The 21,375-nt window shown below is 39.4% G+C and overlaps 1 protein-coding gene across 1 annotated transcript in view; it reads right to left on the bottom strand.

The window, feature by feature from the left end:
* Nucleotides 1-21,375, bottom strand: part of ITPR2 (inositol 1,4,5-trisphosphate receptor, type 2) — a 455,230-nt gene that overhangs the window by 425,842 nt on the left and 8,013 nt on the right. The gene's annotated exons all lie outside the window — the stretch shown is intronic.

The following is a 21,375-nucleotide window of genomic DNA, read 5'->3' as shown; positions in this document are numbered from 1 at the left end:
TTTCTAACCTTCTTACTTCCTTAACTAGAGATAGTATACATAAAAGCATATTTTAAGTATTCATTTAATACACATTGATGTCTCCTTTTCTAAGTTATAAAAGATTAGTTGAATATAAAAATTTAGAAATAATGAAATACTACCTAGTACGTAATAGATGTTTGTTAATGTTCACTCATTTCCCCATTTAGTTTATTTGTTGTATATTTTTGCCTTACAATTGGCCCTTGATTTTGTCAAGATCAATGGCTCTTAATGGGGAGAAAACAGGACTCCCCATCTTAATGCTAGCCTTTCTCCATTACACAGTCTTTCTAGCCATAATGGTCCCCAAAAATCCAACTTTATAATGTTACTGTTAAAAGTTGCATGTCTAATATATAAGGCCTCTTATTAGAACACAGGATATTCAAGTCTTCACAGATGAGGCACTGGAATGTGAAGCTCCAGGTAGGACAGGGCATCTGACCCAGCAGCCAGATTGCCTTAATAAGTGTCAATTTCCAGTAAGGCTGTTTCACCTGATGCAACTTACATACTCTTCCCTCATTGGTCTGTGGCTGCCTACATAGAACAAGGCATATGGATGGCAGAAGAATTTCCTATGTTCTACTTAGCTCAAATGAAATCCGCCAGCACTTTCTTTTAAACGTTCTTAATTGCCAAAGGAAATATAAATAGAAATATACACTAAACTTACAGTTTTTCAAACAACAGGTTATTGATCCTCTGTGGATCACATCCTCCTGCATACAGTCTCTTCCATGACTGAGATCAAGAGATCAAATTTAAACCTTCTAGACATCATGGACCATTCGCACCTGGAAAGCAGAAACAGTATCCATACTGCCTACGATTATATCTCCAATGTCTATCAAAGTACCTAACACATAAAAAGTGTTCAGTAAATACTTCAGAAATAAATGAATGGTACATGCACAGAAATTCTCACCTTTCAAAAAAGAAACACCCCCTCCCCTCCCCAGATGTAGGTGAATTGGGCCATTATCCATTACGTGAACTAGCAAACAAGAAGAATTTCTTTCTCTTAGTAACAAGAGAGTTGTTCTTTCAAAATTATCTTACAGGAATCTAAGTTGTGTTAACATTTCAAAGCAAATTCAAATGAGTAGTTTTTTTTTCCTTTGTCCATGTAAATCAAACAACATAAGCCCAAGAATGTCCTAAAACACTTCATTCATTTCCTCACAGCACCATAGCACAGCTCTTTTTCAAAGGAAGAGAAAGAGTAATTTGTAACTGTTTGCCTTCCTTCAACAGCTGCTATTTAAATTATGAGGTGTCATCCTGTTGTAAATTATATTTTACCTAAGGAAATTGCACTAATTTGGCAAATACGAAGCAAATCTAGCCAAATTAAATACAGAGTTACTGATAGTAGGAGCTGGAACACACAATCTTACTAAGGCAAAGTGACAAGAATTACTTCAAAGACTAAAGAGCAATTAGACGTAGCAGAGCACAACTAAAGCAGGGTGCAATAATGACACTGAAATAGCAGCTTTTGACAAGTCAACAAAAAGGGCTCTTTATGACCTCCACATCATCTTTTCTAGAGCTTCTAGTGATTAGTGACAACTCTTCCACTAAGCCCAAGCAAAGTCTGAACTAAAAAACCTAATAGCAATATGGAAGCCAACAGAATCAAATCTGATTTCACTGCATTAACAAAAATAAAATTAAAAATAACTCTCGGCATTTCAAGGAAGAAAGAAAGAGATGGAAGATGTAATTAGTCACCCCTGGGTATCTGCTGAGGAATGGATTCCAGGACCCCCCGCAGATACCAAAATCTACAGAAGCTCAAGTCCCTTATATAAAATGCTGTAGTATTTGCATACAGCCTATGCACATTCTCCTGTACACTTTAAACCATCTCTAGATTACTTATAACACCTAATACTCCCTATCCATCACTTTATTCATATAGATTCAATGCAGTACTCAGGGTGCAGCAAATTCAAGTTTTGCTTTATGGAATTTGGCAGAATTTTTTTCAAATATTTTCAATCTGCAGTTGGCTGAATCCATAGATGCAGAATCCACGGACACAAAGGGCCAACTATATATATTAACATACACATCTCTGATTTCTTATAATACAGAGAATGGCAGTGCCATTCTATTTTGTGCCAATAAATGTGCTAGTTACTTTACACAAATTATTTTAATTTCTAAATAACCCCAAGATGTCTATATCACCATCATTTTACAGTGTGTGCACTGAAAATGAAATAGGTTTAAATAACCACTCAAAGTCACACTCCCAGTTAAGTGGCAGTGCCAGGGTCTAAGTACAAATCAGTTTGACCCTATCATACCCCAAGGCTGGAAAGAGAAGTTTCATAGCACCAATAAAGAACTTGATACCAAAACTGTGTGTGGTTCCAGGAGAGAAGTAAGCTCTAATGTCCTAACAAATCCCTTGTATATAACAAATGAACTTCTCTCCTACCCATTCAAAATGAAAAGGAAGGTTATATATTATCCTTTGGAGAACTAAGAAAACAGTTGTACACATTATTATCTGTGTTCTGTGATAGATTAGGAATCCTGGCAAGAAGGACTGGAATGAAGAGTATGATGGTTTCCTATTAAGAGTGTGAAAACACATTCCCTGAGATGATCCAGCAAAGCTACTCCTAGGAAAATACTCTATTAGGAATGTGCCATGGTACTCTGGTAAAGCTGACGGAACCTCCCAGAATAACAATTTATTATCTACATTCATAATTGAAGGCAATGAGGCTAGCCTCCATGGTCCCAGACACCAGGCTGGCATCCATAGATCCAGCCTTCAGGAACACCCCTGTGGACCCAGGTTCTAACCTGGCTCCCACAGGTTCAGGCTTAAGGCCCACCCCAGCACCTGGCAAGTTGCGTAGAGCCAGGCTTCAGGCCAGGCCCCATGGTTATAGGTTTCAGGTCCACCCCCATGGACCTAAGTGCCAAGCAAGCCCAGTAGACCAAGGCTCCAGGCCCAACCCCATAGACTCAAGCACCAGACTCATATACCTACTGACCCAGGCACCAGGCCAGCCTGCTCAAGGACTCTATCAGCAATCCTGCCTGATAAATCCACCAGACAGCTCATCAAGAATCTCTGGACGGGATGATTGGTGAAGGACTTTCCTTGCTGAAGTTAGTTAAGACTAGACTAGACACTTAATTCTCGAAATGTGCAGACACCAACACAAGGTCACAAAAATCACAAATAATCAGAGAAACACAAAATCACCAACAAGAAACAAAAAGCAACAATGACCAACCCTAAAGAAATGGAGAGCTAAACATTTTCTGATAAAGAGGTCAAAATAATCTTTAAAAAGTTCAGTGAGGCTGGGCATGGTGCCTTATGCCTGTAATTCCCAACACTTTGGAAGTGGAGGTGAGAGAATCGCTTGAGGCCAGAAGTTTGAGACCAGTCTGGGCAACACAGTAAGAACACATTTATACAGAAAACTTTTCAAAAATTAGCCGGGCATAGTGGCACATGCCTGTAGGTCCAGCTACTCAGGAAGCTGAGGCAGGAGGATCACTTTAATCTGGGGATTCAAGGCTGCACTGAACTATGATCATGCCACCATACTTCAGCCTGGGCAACAGAGCAAGATCCTGTCTCTAAAAAAGAAGTTCAGTAAACTGTAAGATCTCAGACTGACAACCAAACAAAAATCAGGAAAACAATTACACAAAATTAGAAGTTCAACAAAGAAACAGAAGCCATAAAAAGAACTAAATAGAAATTCTGAGGCTAAAGAATACAATGTCTTAACTAAAAAATTCCATAAAGGGCTTTAACAGCAGATTTGATCAAGCTGTAGAAGGTGAGCTCAAAGGCAGGTCATTTGAAACTAGTCAGTCAGAGAAACGTGAGAAAAAAAGAATTTAAAAAGACTGAAAAAAGCCTACATGAGTATAGGATATCATCAAGAGAACCAATATAGGAATTACGTACAGGGTCCCAGAAGGAATAGAGAAAGAAAAGGGGGCAGAACAGTTATTTAAAGAAATAATAACAGAATACTTTCCTAATTTGAACGGGAAATGAACATTCAGATTCCTGAATTCCAAATAACACTAAATAGATTAACTATAAAGAGATCTTCACTAAAACACATTAAATCATTCTCAAAAGTCAAAGTGAATTTTGAAAGCAGCAACAGAGAAGCAACTCATCACAATTAAGAAAACTTACATAAGACTATCAGCAGATTTATCAGCAGAAACCTTGCAGGCCAGGAGACAGTGGGATGATATATTCAAAGTGCTGAAAGAAAGGACTGCCAACCAAGATTATTACACTCAGCAAGACTCTCCTTCAGAAATGAGGGAATGATAAGGACTAGATTTCAAGTGATATTTCATTGCGGTTTTTATTTGCATTTTTCCTGATGTTTAATGATGTAGAGCATCTTTCCATGTGTTTAATGACCATTTTTATGTATTTTTTGAGAAATATCTATTCAGATCATTTGCCCATTTTTCAATTGGGTTGTCTTTTTGTTGTCTTTTTATTACCGATTTTTAAAAGTTCTTTATATATTCTAGATTCAAGTCCCTTACCAGATAAATTATTTGGAAATATCTTCTCCCTTTCCTTGGACTGCATTTTCACTTTGTTGATGGTGTCCTTTGAAGCACAAGAGTTTTTAATTTTTAAGAAGTCCAGTTTATCCATTTATTTCTGTTGTCGCCTATGGTTTGGTGTTGTATCTAAGAAATCACTGCCTAACCCAAGGTCATGCAGATTTACTCCTATGTTTGCTTCTGATTGTCATATAGTTTTAGTTCTTACACTGAGGTCTATGATCCACTTTGAGAGAAGGAAAAAAGGTAAAATTGAGGCAATATAGGACCATTTGTGTTCTACAGCACTAGAAAATGCAAACCATGGAAACATTAGCTAGTACTATGTATATATGCATGTGCATGTGTGTGTATATATAATATATATCATACATACTTTTAATTATTATTTTTTCCTCCTATAATAAGCCTAGGTTTTTTTCCTTCCAAATGGCAAAGGGAAAGCAAGGCTGCCAGTCCCCCAGTCATTCCTTCTTTCCTTTTTTGTTCTCACTGCTACAAGCTTTCTTGTGCTTTCCTTGATGGCCCTGCAGCAGGCTGGCCTCCTTCTGAGCCTGGAGTTTGTTAAAAGTTCTTCACATGGAGCATCAAGTATTGCAGTTCAAATTAAAGCAACTTCTTATACTTGTGTCTTTCCTCTAGTGTAGGCAGTATCTGGCTGCCAATGCCCACCTCTGCCTGGAACTCTGACCTGCCTCTGCTCCCTCCAGAGGTTCAGAGCGGCTTCACACAGGCGGCAAATAAATAAAGTTCTGAGTCTAGGGCAGAAAGCTCTTTCAATATAGAAACTTGACTTGAACCTTTCTCTAGAGGCTTAGAAAAAGCATGTATGTATGTGTGAAAAACCTGGACTTTTTTCTAAATGTAAAATTGATGTATCACCACTGAAAACATTTTGGAAAATCAAAAGACTATAAAGAAAATGTCACACCTCTTTTCATGCCGCAGAGTTAAACATGATTATCATTTTGTTATGTATCTTTAGAGAGACAGACAAGTTTGCCAAAGTGTACACTTACACATGCATATATATTTTAGATAACCAGAAATATATTATATACACAGTTTCACAAGAAGTCTCTCTTCCATTTCACATTTTGTAATGTCATTAAATATTACCTGAAAACATTAATTCCCTCCTAGAATAAATTACGATGCATTAAATCTTTTTCTTTTTATATATTTGTTTCTTCCATTATAAATAATCCTGCGGTAAACATCTCATCTCATATGTTTCTTAACATATGTTTGATTCAGCGTTATTTATACTTATCAAGTCAATCATTGACAAATATCCTGCTATAAGCTCAGTGGTAGGGATACAATGTGGGCCCTCAGAAAGCTCACAGAAAATAGGCTTTCTCTTGCTCCCTTATTTCATGCTGCCTCCTTGGTATACCCGCTGATTTCCTGATTTCTAATTACTTTCCCTGACCATGGTTCTTACCTAATCCTTGCCTATCTACTGCTTTTAACATGCTTTTTCCCTATAGCTGAACTAAGCTTATGGATATCTAATGTAGATGACAGGTTGATGTGTGCAGCAAACCACTATGGCACATGTATACCTATGTAATACTGCACACTCTGCACATGTATCCCAGAACTTAAAGTATTAAAAAAAAAAAAATCTCCTGTTTCCTGACTGTTCCTCTAGCAAGCATTTCTCAAACTTTTTGGTGACAGGACCCCTTTGCACTCTTAAAAATTATTAAGGACCCATATCTGGGTATTTAATTATGCAGATATAATCAGAGTTCAAGTTGCATAACTGTGAGGCTTCCTACAACAATTTGTAACTGCACTTGTGTTTCATGCAGCCTGTCTAAATAGAAACAGAAGGACAAATGTCCACAGCCCTATTTCTAAACAGAGCTGAAGCAAGGACAAATGTCCACAGTCCAATTTCTAAACAGACCTGAAGCTTCTGCTCTTTCAAAAATGCTAGTAAAAACCACTTTTAGGGTTCTTCCAAGATAGGACACTCTCTAGGTAAGCGTGTTATCCTCCAGTTCTTCATGGCCCTTCAGAGTCTCTCTAAGTTTGACCACCTTCAAGTCATCCAGTAGAACACACACACACACACACACACACATACACATACACACACACCCCAATCTCAGTCATATAGTAAAACATTACAGAAGCACCAGGACTCAGTGGGTTCCTGGGGAGCCATCACTTTCATCTTCAGGCCATAAGTCTCTCTTACAGGGGTGCCAGCTAAAGGGCAAGCAAGGCTCCAGGAGAACAAGGGTGAGTCAGTGGTGCCTTGCCAACTGAGACTTGATCTCTATTCATGTGGGCTGCTCTATTGGGTTATTATCCACCTTATTCTTTAAAAGACAATTTCTAAACCACTTCCAAGCACTTGTAAAACAAACACTGCCACCCACCAGCAATGTTTGCTTTATTCTGAAATTGCCGTATTTACCTTGAAAACCACAAACTGTAAACAAGGGCACCTGTTCAGAGAAGATCTTCAAACTGCTCACTCACTAAATCAACACCTGGGAAGGAAAGGCAGTTGACTTGGGCTTGAATACACAGTGTACAAATCAATCTTTTATCTAAAACTCTTGGTGGTAGCTTGAATAAGTTAATGATTATTAAGATTATGGAGCAACACAGAGACTTCCATAAACAAAATATAACTTTTGTTAATCTGTTTAATACTCAGAAGAGGGAAAAACAAGTAAGGCCCACCTACCAATATTAATATTAATATTAATGCACACATATTTCCACATAAAATAATAAATATGTATATAATACCCTCCTTCTCAGTGGAGACACTTTATACTACAGAATAGGTAAAAAGGGAACTGATTTGATATTTTAATATGCCTAATACATGACACAAAAGAAGAGTGGATGGGGGAATGGTTTACTTAAAAACAGCTATATTTAATTGATGAAAAGTATTTTGAGTGAGCCAAAGTTTCATTTCCACAAACAGTCCATGCTTCTCACCACAGCTGTTCCTAGAAATACATTATCAAAAGAATGCATTTTCCAAGGGAAATTCTATTGGTGTAACATGATTGGGAATAACTTCCTAAAGAACACAAACTTAATAATGAATATAGCATAGATAGAAATACTCTAATCCTATAACCTCCACATCATTTAGGAGAGCAACATCCTATAAAAATGATTAAAATGTACTCTGTTGTACTGTTATAAGGATCATCCTTTTCTCCAAAAGTAGATCTGTATCATATAAATATCTGAAGACTTCACCAAGGACCTTCCTATATGGGCTGAGAGAGGCAAGGATTGAATAAATAAGGTCTTTCTCCATCTTCCCACACAGCCAGCCTTAGAGGTGAAAAAAGTCACAGAACTGTAGACTGGGGAGGCTTATTCTTTTTTCAGTGAAGTCAAGGGGTATTTCTGGGTCAACTGAGCTTCTAACTACCCCCACAAACTGGTCATGCTATTTCATACCTCTGTGCCTCAGCCAGAAATGCCTCTTTCTCCATCATCCCCTCCTCTCTGCCTGGTTAACAACTGGCCATTCTTCCTCTGAATTCCAAAGCCAATCACAATTCTCTTCTCTGTTTCTACAGTCTCTTGGGTTTAAAGACAGTATAGTTGGTAGTTAAGTGTCTAGATTTCAATCACAACTTTGCTTTCTTCCTCCTAGATGTATGACAAGGAACAAGTTACTTAACTTCTCTGTGCCTCAGCTTCCTCATCTATAAAATGAGATATGATAGAGAATGTTACTCCTCCTCCCACCCTATATCCATTCTTCTCTTCCTTTAGGTAGTTTTAGTTTGGCACATGACTAGTCCACTAACCACCATGTTCCTCAGGCTCCTTGCAGCAACAGGGAGTCAAGTTTATTAGTTTCCTGTGACTGCCACAACAAATCAACACAAAATCGGTGGCTTAAAACAACAGCAATTGACACTCTCATAGTTCTAGAAGCCAAAAGTCTAAAGTCAAGGTGTACACAGAGCCATGTTCCGTCTGAAGGCTCTAGGAGAAAATTCTCATTTGCCTCTTCCAGCTTCTGGTGGCTCGAAGGCCTCCTCAGCTTATGGCAGCAAAAGTCCTTTTCTCACTGTGTCTTTATGTGGTCTTCTGTGTGTGCCTTCTATTCGTATGTCTTGTACAAGGATATACAAGATCTGGAATCCACCTGGGCAATCCAAGGTGATCTCATCTCAAGATGCTTAATTTAATTTCCATAGACCATTCTTCCTAATAACATCACACTTACAGTGCCCAGATATTATATAAAAAGACGTTATACATAAAGACATGGACATATAGTTTGCAGGGCCACCATTCGATTCAATAAGCTACATGACTACAAGATATGAGTGAGAGTAATTTATAAAATTCCGGGAGCCCTCCTGAAGGAAGAATCTACTTTCCTTGTATTCCCTTTACCCCCTGTCTACCAACTGGGAAATGCTGACTACTGGAACAACCTTGGAAGCCACGTGCTGAGAACGACAGAGTTGCCCAGATGGTCCTGGACCACTCACCTAGGGACTATTAGATGAAAGAGAAATATATTTCTACTACATATAGAAGTCATTGTGGGTTGTTTATTTTTTTTGTTTGTTGCGTTTTTGTTTTTGTTTTTTTTTAGACAGAGTCTCGCTCTGTCACCCAGGCTGGAGTGCAGTGGTGCGATCTCAGCTCACTGCAAGCTCCACCTCCCAGGTTCACGCCATTCTCCTGCCTCAGCCTTCTGAGTAGGTGGGACTAGAGGTGCCCACCACCACACCCGGCTAACTTTTTGTATTTTTTAGTAGAGACGGGGTTTCACCGTGTTAGCCAGGATGGTCTCAATCTCCTGACCTCGTGATCCTCCTGCTCGGCCTCCCAAAGTGCTGGGATTATAGGCGTGAGCCACCGCGCCCAGACTGCTTGTTTGTTTTTTGGGCTTTGGGGGCATTTATGTCACAGCACTTTAATACATGGAGATAATATTTAATAATAATATATACCTCATATTGCTGCAAAAGATTAAATGCATTAATAGAATATAAAGCAGCTGGAACATTACCTGACATGTAGTAAGAACTAAATAAATATTAGTTATTTATAGCAGTGGTACCCTTGTCACATTTAGTTGTCATTGATTTACTGTGTAACACCTGCAGAAGGTCGAATGGATTAGGACAAAGGCTTGGCACTTTCATCTCAGTATTATACTCAAAAGAATACTAACCATTCCATTACTGTTTAAAGAAGAAACGCAACCAAACTTGGCACACCAAACATCATTCTAGGAACTAATTTCTCATAAAGATGCGTATTGGGCCCAAAAAATCTACCTGTCCTTCCCCACAGGCACAAATCTTTCAGGCCAAATGCCATCTTAATTAAGAAGCTTTCCTCATCACTCGAAACAGGAAATTAAAATCTTCATCCTCCCACAACACGTTATTGTATCTTTTTATTTAGCCCTTATCACTTTCTACCTGTGTTATATTACATATATGTATCTTATCTTCCTCATTAGATTATAAATTCCTTGAGAGCAGCATTCGTTTCTGACTCGTCTGAGCTGTAGCAACTACTTCATACACTGCACTGCACATGGTGTATATTCCATAAATCTGCTACATGTATCCAAGATCTTTTTTTTCTTTTTTTTTTTTTTTTTACTTTAAGTTCTGGGATACATGTGGAGAACGTGCAGGTTTGTTATATAGATGTACATGTGCCATGGTGGTGTGCTGCACCTATTGACCCGTCATCTACGTTTTAAGCCCCGCATGCATTAGGTACTTGTCCTAATAGTCTCCTTTCCCTTGTCCCCCACCCCTAAAGAGGCCCCGGTATGTGATTTTCCCCTCCCTGTGTCTATGTGTTCTCATTGTTCACCTCCCACTTATGAGTGAGAACATGTGGAGTTTGGTTTTCTGTTCCTGTGTTAGTTTGCTGAGAATGATGGCTTCCAGCTTCATCCATTCCCTGGAAAGGACATGAACTCATGCTTTTTTATGGCTGCCCAAGATCTTACAGTGTTGAAAAACAAGCCTACCTTCCCACCTACCACCTATGTGACTTAAGCATGCTGCTTCTCTAAAGTGTGGTTTCCACATTTGTAAAACAAGGCTATTCAGGATTAAGTAGGCTAATATGGAGAAAGGCCGTTATAAGTACTCAAAGTTAAGAATTTTAATATTTAGGACTTTCTATTCTTGAATAGTCTTGGCTGTTAAAATACTCACAGAAAAAAAAAAGATATTTATTCAGCACTCACTAAGAATTTAGACACACAACTCACTTCATATACACCACGGGAAGGGAGATTTTTACACATGAGCCTGCAGCTCAGGAAAATTAACCCCAGGACACAGGATGGGTAAGTGAGGGAACTGGAGAGCTGTTCTTACCCCACTACACCACATGCACCACGATTGTTCCTTTTCTGCCCATCAGTTCCTATTCTGAAGGGAGAGAACTGAATCTCACAATTAAAGCCACAAATCACTCAAAATTCACACATTGTTCATAGCTCAGAGACACAATTAATTGTGTGAGTGCTGCCTTAAACAGTGGTTCATGAGACTTCCAAAACAGTCCTACTATCACTCAGAACCACAGCAACTTCCCTCTTCCCAATACGGAGACTAAAGTATTTTAAAGCATAAGCACTTTTACAATCCTGACTAGCTTTGACAGGAGAGGCAAAGAGGCAAAGCAATGTGTTCTCATTTCATCCTTTGGCCCTTCTCCGAAACCTCATGGAGGAGAATAAACTTATTATCCAATTTCCACCGCCACTTAAGAGTTTAATAATATGGCATTAGCAGTAAGGGTTATAAACAGGATGACTCACCACAAACACACAGGATAAACATAGCAACAACATTCAACTGGAGAGTTTTAATGATTTTTTTTTTCTTTTAGTATAAAGCATGTAACTACTGACTTGGAAATCCACTGCAATTTTCTGAACTTCTTTGAGTAGCGGCAAATTACAAACTACTAAAAACATCTTCACTTAATACATGGAGAAGTTTTTGTCTTCTGTTATTTACACTAAAGATTTGTTAGAATCCATACTGACACCTGTGAACTTAAATCTAAAGGTGTAGAATTTAAGACTATAACAAACTAATAGGTCTACACCTTGGTTTAACATAAAACAACTAGTCAAACAACTATGTTACATGCTGGATAGTGGTAAGACACTGAAAAAGCATCTGGAGACAGAACTGAAACTATATTGCCTTTAAAAATTATAGTTCTTAGCCTTGGTGTGGTGGCTATAGCCTGGGTGTGGTGGCTCATGCCTCTAATTCCAGCACTTTGGAAGGCTGAGGTGAAAGGATCATTTGAGGCCAGGAGTTCGAAACCGGCCTGGTCAACATAGTGAAACCTTGTTTATAGAAAAATTAATTAATTAATTAATTCTTTTCTAGAACTTTATTCATTAATTCAACAAAAATTAAGTCAGCACCAACAATATGCTAAACACTGTGCTTGATCTTGGTGACTGAGCAGAGCACAAGGCTAACACAGTCCTGACCCTCATACAGTTTACAGTCTAATCACAGGTCTTTCAGTTAAAGAAACAGATAAAATTCTGACGATCCACAAGAATGTGAACATGCGTCCTCAGACCCAAGTTCACCAACAAGTGTAGTAGATAATTTCCAACATGCGAACAGCTTCCCATCTCAACTTCCTAGATCTCTCTTTTTCTCTGCATGAGAGTCTCCCTGCCACATGGAGAAACAGTATGAACAGTGCAGAAGCGTATTATGGAACGAAATGACAACACCCTCTGGTGCAAACCAAAACCTCTGATGGATGGAAGTTGGCCCCAGCCTTCCTGTCCTTGGGTAGGAGGTTCTAAGGCATGTTCTGCATGGATTCCCAGAGGCCCCGCGGGACTGAACTTCAGTTGCTTCCACCAGGATTGAGTTTCACTAATGCACACCGTCTTGCCTTTCCTTCCTTTCACCCCATTCTCCCCCAAGTCCACATCTGTGCTTCCTGCGATCACCTCCCAAATAGATTACCTCTACCAAGTCTTCCAGGGTCTGATCCACAGGTACCCCAACTTATACTATCCAATCTATTTCTCCTCAGATATATTCAATAACACCAGAATAACATGAAATGAGATTATCACAATACGTACCTTTTATTAACTTTACAAATTTCAAGATGTCATGAGGTTGGGAATTAGAATAAATAATTTGAATGAGAGTTAAGATTTTAAAAAAAAGAATAAAACACAAGTTTATTAGGCTAAAACAAACCTAGAACAATGAACCAACGCAACAAGGTGAAAAGTAACAGGTTCTCCACTTGATTCCAAAGAACCAATCACACAGCACAGGGGGAACGAAACAGAATCCAGAGATGCAGATGAAAAAGCATCAGGAGTCTGGGTTGACTGAAAGCAAAGGAGAGTCAGGGACTCTGGCCCGAGATTCTTGGGCCAAGATTCTTGGGCTGTGTGATGGTTAATATTAAGTGTCAACTTGACTGGATTGAAGGATGCAAAGTATTGATCTTGGGTATGTCTGTGAGGGTGTTGCCAAAGGAGATTAACATTTGAGTCAGTGGGCTGGGAAAAGCAGATCCACCCTTAATCTGGGCGGGCACCATCTAATCAGCTGCCAGCACGGCCAGAATATAAAGCAGGTAGAAAAACCTGAAAAGGCTAGACTGGATTAGCCTCCCAGCCTACATCTTTCTCCTATGCTGGATGCTTCTTCAGCTTTGGGACTCGGACTGGCTTCCTTGCTCCTCGACTTGCTGATGGCCTATTGCGGGACCCTGTGATTGTGAGTCAATACTACTTAATAAACTCCCCTCTACATATATATACATATGAGATATGAGTGAGAGTAATTTATAAAATTCCAGGATATATATATATATCCTATTCGTTCTGTCCCGCTACAGAACCCTGACTAATACAGATTTTGGTACCAGGAGTGATTCTAGAGGAACAGAATATTAAGGATGGAGTTCTTTCATTGGTTTTGGGGTTTCTGGAGCTGGCTGCTTAACATGATTAGACCCAAAAATGCTAAGGATTCTACTTCTAATAGTATGGAGAACACTGATAGTCCTTAGCGTGAACTGTTTAGAGAATTATGCAAAATAAATGCATTTGACACTCCTGACTCACCACTCATGAGAAGCAAGGAGTTTAGTGACTCTATACATAATACCTTTGATCATATGTAGAGAACCAAGGAACCTAATGAAGTTGGTTGGTTACCTTTGATCATATGTAGAGAACCAAGGAACCTAATGAAGTTGTCCACTAAGTTCACTGGACAAAGTGATGAAAGAAAATAAGGAACTCAGGGATTCTAACTCCTGGCTTCAGAAGCAGCTACTGAGCCTCAAATCTGCTAAGATTGTCCTGAGTAAGAGTCTTATCTCCTGTAGAGAAAGAGCTGAAACTGTAGAAAAATAGACACAAACTCTTATCATGCAAGTGGCTGACCTGCAACAAAAAGTGCATGCACAGCCTTGCCAGGTGTCTACTGCTAAAGTGAGGGCATTGACTGGAAAAGAACGGGACCCTGCAACTAGGAATGGGGATGTGTGGGAGGACCCTGATGAAGCTGGGGACACTGAGCTTGTAAACTCTGATGAACCATGTTTGCCAGAAGAAACATCTTCCCCATCCCCAGTAGTGGCAACATCCCCTCCCCAACTCATGTTGCCACCAGCCTTTCCATGTTTGTCTGAGTTGATGAACCCTGCACTGCCTGAAGCAACAGTGAAGGCTCCCCTGAGGCAGTTGCCAGGCAAGATAATGTAGATTCTCCTCAGGAGCCATCCTCAACACCCCTGTTTGCTTCTAGACCTATAACTAGACTAAAGTCCTAGCAGGTCCCTAGAGGTGAGGTTCAGAGTGAGACCCATGAGGAGGTGCACTACACTCAAAAAGAATTGCTTGAGTTTTCTAATTTATATTAGCAGAAATCTGGAGAAAATACATGGGAATAGATATTAAGGGTATGGAATAATGGTGGAAGGAACACAGAGTTGGATCAGGCTGAATTTATTGATTTGAGCCCACTAAGTAGGGACTCTGCATTTAATGTTGCAGCTCAGGGCAGAGGTTTGTCCTCACTTAAATAGACACTTACTCCAGATATGAGTTTGCCTATCCTGCACACAATGCTTCTGCCAAGACTACCATCTGTGGACTCACGGAAGGCCTTATCTACCATCATGGTATTCCACGCAGCATTGCCACTGACCAAGGCACTCACTTTACAGCTGAAGAAGTGCAACAGTGGGCTCATGCTCGTGGAATTTACTGGTCTTACTATGTTCCCCATCATCCTGAAGCAGCTGGGTTGACAGAACAGTGGAATGGCCTTTTGAAGTCATAATTACAATGCCAACTAGGTGACAATACTTTGCAGGGTTGGGGCAAAGTTCTCCAGAAAGCTGTATATGTTCCGAATCAGCCTCCAATATATGGTACTATTTCTCTCATAGCCAGGATTCACGGGTCCAGGAATCAAGGGGTAGAAATGGAAGAGGCACCACTCACTACCACCCACAGTGATCCACTAACAAAATTTTTGCTTTCTGTTCATTCGAATATTATGTTCTGCTGGCCTAGAGGTCTTAGTTCCAGAGAAAGGAACACTGCCACCAGGGCACACAGCAACAATTCCATTAAACTGGAAGTTAAGATTGCCACCTGGACACTTTGGGTTCCTCTTACCTTTAAGTCAACAGGCTAAGAAGGGAGTTATAGTGTTAGCTGGGGTGACTGACCAAGGCTATCAAGATGATATCAGTCTACTACTCCACAATGGAAGTAAGGAAGAGTATGCAGGAAATACAGGAGATCCCTTGGGGCATCTCTTAGTATTACTATGCCCTGTGATTAAGGTCAATGAGAAACTACAACAGCCCAATTCAGGCAGGATGACAAATGGCCCAGACCCTTCAGGAATGAAGGTTTGGGTCACTTCACCAGGGAAAAACCACGACCTGCTGAGGTGCTTGCTGAAGGTAAAAGGAATACAGAATGAAGAAGGTAGTTATTAGTACCAGTTATGACCACATGATTAGTTGCAAAAATTAGGACTGTAATTGCCATGATTATTTCCCCCCTCTTTTGCTAAAAACATATTTTTAGCATGTACATATATATATAAACTTGTACTAAGAAAATATCTTCATTTTATTCTCTTTTTCGTTTATTATGTGGCATAAGATTTATTGACTTTACATCAGCATTTAAGTATTGTTAACTTTATGTAATAGTATTTGGATCGGGGATTGGTGCATTTCCAGTTGTACAAAGGATAGTTGTGTCATATCAGGCATAATTATGACCTTATTACTGTCTTTATTTGAAGATTATGTATGATCTCAGGAGATGTTTATGAGTTCAAGTTGACAAGGGGTGGACTTGTGATGGTTAATACTGAGTGTCAACTTGATTGGATTAAAGTGATCAACTTGATTGCAAAGTATTGATCCTGGGTGTGTCTGTGAGGGTGCTGCCAAAGGAGATTAACATCTGAGTCAGTGGGCTAGGAAAGGCAGACCCACCCTTATTCTGGGTGGGCACCATCTAATCAGCTGCCAGCACGACCAGAATATAAAGCGGCAGAAAATTGTGAAAAGGCTGAACTGGCTTAGCCTCCCAGCCTACATCTTTCTCCTGTGCTGGATGCTTCCTGCCCTCAAAGTTCTTCAGCTTTGGGACTCGGACGGCCTATTGTGGGACCTTGTGATCACGTGAGTTAATACTACTTAAATATATATATATATACACACACATATATATACACACACACACACAGAGAGAGAGAGATCCTATTAGTTCTTAATAGGTTCTTAATAAACTCATATATATAACATAAACTCTCCTTTATATCCTATTATCCTATTATACAGAACTATATCCCATTAGTTCTGCCCCTATTAGAGAACCCTGACTAAAGAGGCTGCAAATGTGGCATCCAAAAAAGTGAGGAGTTCTCATTAGACAAAACTCAAATGCACTATGTTCAGTTCTTTCTACATGGCTCAGAATTAAATTGACAAACAGAAGCCTAACCATAAAACAAACAAAGTAGTATCACGAAGACAGAAAAATCCCTAAAGAATTTGTAGCTGGCAACAGTTAAAAGAACTAAAAAAAAAAAAAAAAAAAAAAAAAAAAAAAAAAAAAAAGTAAGACTAGAAGAAAAGAGTCACAGGAATATGGTCATTCTAAAGAAATACTTAAAGGGCTATTGTGTGGAAAAAGGATTAGATTCAATCCATCTGACTTTATAGGACTAACAGGTAGAATTTATAGGTGGGACTATTTCAATAGATAGTATGGCACAGTGGTTAAAAACAAACAGTTCTAGAGTCATAGAACTTGGTTTAAGCCCCAGTCCTACCACTAAGGAGCTCAGCAACTTTAAGTTGGTTGCATAACTTCTTTTTACTTACTTTCTCCACTGCAAAATTAGGATAGCAATAATTTCTACTTCATGTGATGACTAAATAATAATGCACGGGAAGCCTCAAGTACAGTGTAGCATGTATTACATATTCAATAAATCTTCGTTGATTTCAAATCTGAAATAGTTTCAGTCTTCGACAATAACAACTGAAAGTATTCTAACACCAAACCTGAAGAAATTCAATATAGCAATTGTTAAGCTGATGGAGCAAATATTCATCATGGGCTGAGCGTGGGGAATCACTCTGTTAGACAAGCTTGACATGTTCGACTCCATATAAAGTCAAAGCAACTAGCAAGAACACACTTTCGTTTACGCATGTGAGTGTGCAACCTCCATGAGCAGAGGCAAAATGTTAGGTCCAGCCTTCAAAAGGGCTTCCCTGAATTATTTGAAGAAAAGGAACTGAGTTAAAGCAGAGATTTTGCCCATTTTCCCCCAAGTCCCTAATTTTTACTACCTGCTTTAGTGTTCATTGCACAGCAAAGAAATTCTCTATATTAGTTCCAATTCCTGAAGCATTCTGACTTACTACTTCAAAATGACTGATTGTTGTTTGCTACAAGTGGCCCCAAGGTAGGCGTGGTACATTATTAAATAGGCAAGTGACAAATGATCGGAGAATCTCAGAACTGGAAATTTCAAGACCAAATGGCCCAACACTGGGAAATACCTAATCAACCAAGAGAAGGGGCTGTCTTCTCTTCCCTCCATCCTCCAGGAAATGGTCCCTGGGTTCTCCACTACTTCCATCTTTTATCACCCTGATGGTAAGAGAAGGACATAAACCTCTCTTTAAGTTGATTTAAGTTGACTTCTCCTAAAAGAAATGGCACATACATAAATACGCAGACTTTTAGAAAAATAATACTAAGAAGAGTTTTCTAGAGAAGGGGGAGAAGGGTGGAAAGGAACAGGAAAAAGCAAAAGAATATAAAATCAAAAATTAAAATAACTGCCTTTATTAAAGGGAAGAGGATTAAAGTGTACATCAAAAAATAAGACCTGTGATGAACTCTGTTGGTATTATATGCCCTCTGGTATGATGCAGAGAGAAGAGCGCATAACCACTGTGGTAGTCTCAAAATTTTAACTCCAGTCCAACCATGACAAAAGCATCAGACAGACACACAAGGCACATTCTATAAAATACCTAGCTAGTACTCTTCAAAAGTATCAAGATCATGAAAAACCAGGGAAGACTAAGACAGGGTCACAGAATAGAGCAGACTAAGGAGACACAATGACTAAATGCAACACAGGATCATGGATGGGATCAGGAACAGGAAAAGGACTTTAGTGGAAAAGCTGGTGAAATACAACTAAAGTCTGGAAATGTAGTCAGTAGTAATGTACAAATGGTAAATTCTTAGTTTAGACTAATGTCCCCAGTGAGATGCAAATGACAGGGGAAACAGAGTGGAAGAGAACTCTCTATACGTTTTCACAACTCTTTGGTACAGCTACATATATTCCAATGTTTACAGTTTCTCTTAAAAATGCAGAATATTTGATCATTAAAGAAATGTTACTCACATAAGAAAAAGCTACTATGTTTCTGTTAATATCAATCTATTGCATGGTTTCTACAGAAAAATGGCTGTCCACCAGGTTTGAAATAACCCTTTGGAAATTGTTTATTTGGTAAAACTTAGTTTCCTCTGTTCACAAGAGAGGTAATGCGACACAGTCAAAAGAACATTTCACTGTGGAACTTGGTTGCCACAGTCAAAAAAATTGGAGTTGTACTAGATTTACTTTTAATTGCCTACTGGCTCTAAAATGTTATGATTCGCTTGAACAAATTATAGCATGAGTATGAAAAACAAAAATCTTTTAAAATTAATTTGAGAATATCATGTGTCTGGCTGAGGCAAGAGGAACTGAGGTACAGCTGAACTGTTGATATGCTATTGTTTCTTCACCTTATCTAAAAAGTAACAATAAGGGAGGGTGCTCAGGAAACTTGGCAGGGGAGTCTGGAAATGCTGGGATGGTGATTCTGGGAGGCAAATCTATGAAACAGCAATGGCTTTTAAAGCCAAAAAAAAAAAAAAAAAAAATGGGGGAAATATATTCATGCAGAGAATGGCCTAAGGCAAGAGCCGTAACGACAAGCTATGCAAAAGGATGAGGCATTTGGTCAGGCACTGTCTGCTCCTTACTGTTAAGAAGTCCAGGGCAGAGGCAAGCCCAGTTCAGGGAATTCTTTGAGAATCCAGCTGCATAAACAATGTATCATGGAAGAAAGGCTGGGGCTTTAAGATAAGAGAGAACCCTGAGTTCCCAATAGGAAAGAACCCTCCTTTTCCAATGATGAGTGTAGTAAGATAAATGGTTTAATCTAACACTGGAGGTAGAAAATGAGAGTAAACCAGCAAGGATAATGACCTCAATGACTGGATTACAGGAAAAGCCAGCCTTTCACCAGAAGGATGGAGTGTCTGAAAAAGTGATTCATGCTCTGAACCAGTGCCCAGTGAATAATATGAGACCAAGTATCTGCATATAATTACCTAGTGGGTACAGAGCTGTTATCCCAGGTTCCCTTAAACACTCTAAAATAATCTTTGCAAATTTAAAACAATTCACTTCACTGTGGATTGAAAGAGGAAAAGAAGAAAGGCACCCATGAAGCGTAAATGTTTGTCTGTGAAAGATTAATTCTCCCTGACCAACAGAGGAGCAAGGCTGCCCAGGCTCATGCCTGTGAAATGTGGGCACCCCTGGAAACCAAGTTTTATCACATGATCCCAGAAAAAGTTTGGGTGTCTCATCCAAAAGTACCTAATGGCTATTTTGAGGGATACAGACTATGGGCAGAGCACTATGCCTGGAAAACACAAAAAGAAGTAAATAAAATCCTGCTCTTGGAGAGGCAATAACGTAAGGGTTGAGTCAAATATGCTTAATAGAAATGCATTATGCTTTTCTATCATAAGGTAACTATCCTTTATTTATTTATTTATTTATTTATTTATTTATTTATTTATTTATTTATTTTTGAGATGGAGTTTCGCTTTTGTTGCCCAGGCTGGAGTGCAGTGGCGCGATCTCGGCTCACTGCAACCTCTGCCTCCTAGGTTCAAGTGATTCTCCTGCCTCAGCCTCCTGAGTAGCTGGGATTACAGGCATGAGCCACCACGCCCAGCTAATTTTTGCGTTTTTAGTAGAGACAGGGTTTTTCCATGTTGGTCAGGCTGGTCTCGAACTCCCGACCTCAGGCGATCCACCCGCCTCGGCCTCCCAAAGTGCTGAGATTACAGGTGTGAGCCACCGTGCCCGGCCCATTTGTATAATGACTTAAAATGCTTTTATATTTATTCTCTGGAAATATTTCAAGGCTCACAAAACCTTGTGTGGTAGTCATTGTTCTTGTTATTAACCACTTCTACTCCCATTAGCCAATGACAGAGGTCCTCTGAGGCTCAAAGCAGGCAAGTGACCTACTTAAGATGACACAGCCAGCAAGCAGTACAGTCAAAACCTGAACCTCAAGATTTTTCCTACTACAAATACAGATTTGTTGTCCCAGTTTGCTTTTAGAATTTTTCTTTGTCTTTAATACCCTACAGTTCACCAAAGAGTGTCTAGCGGTAGATGTGGTTGTATTTACCATCACTGCTCTGAACTCAATGTGCCTCTTCTACCTGGGGAAGAGTGTTTTTCCTCAGTTTAGCAAGTTCTCACCCACATTCCTTCACATATGGCCTCTATCCCAGTCTCCCTAGTCTTTCCTTCTAGAATTCAGTTAGATACTGTGGGAACTTCTCAGCCTATCCTCCAAGCTTTTCATGACTCATCCAAATTTTCCTTCTTTGTATCTCTCTGTGCTACATTCTGGGTAGTTTCCTCAGATCTCTCCTCCACAGCCCTAATTCTCTCCTCATCTTTACACAATGTGCTAGCTCATTCTTTTCCGAATCTACCTTTATTCACACTATCCGTCCTTCCATTAGGGTTTCTCTACCCTCTTATCTTTTGGGTCATTTCACACACACTTCCTGCATTGTCTCTGGCAGGTTGTTCCTACATGTTACCCTCAAGGTAGCTTCATTCTAAGTCCATCCTCAGTGGAAACTGTTTACTGCAGGAAGACCTCACTTGCCCAGGGTTAGCAGAGTATCCCTACTGAGTGGTTTTGCAGATGTTTCCAATGGGCAGTTTGTCTTCCACATTCTGTCTTACGCAAATTTCTCTACTTGGGGAGAAATCTGGATAAAGTGACCAATTTAACTCAAAGGACACTTTTTTGTGCACGTCAGTTTCTCTGCAAGGATCTCAGTCTAGAGAAAATGAAATAAATAAAATATTCCCATAAGAG

Source organism: Mandrillus leucophaeus, unplaced genomic scaffold (genome assembly GCF_000951045.1).
Source record: "Mandrillus leucophaeus isolate KB7577 unplaced genomic scaffold, Mleu.le_1.0 Scaffold686, whole genome shotgun sequence".
NCBI lineage: Eukaryota > Metazoa > Chordata > Mammalia > Primates > Cercopithecidae > Mandrillus > Mandrillus leucophaeus.
Note: the sequence above shows the minus strand (reverse complement) of the source record. Positions and strands in the feature narration are given on the sequence as shown.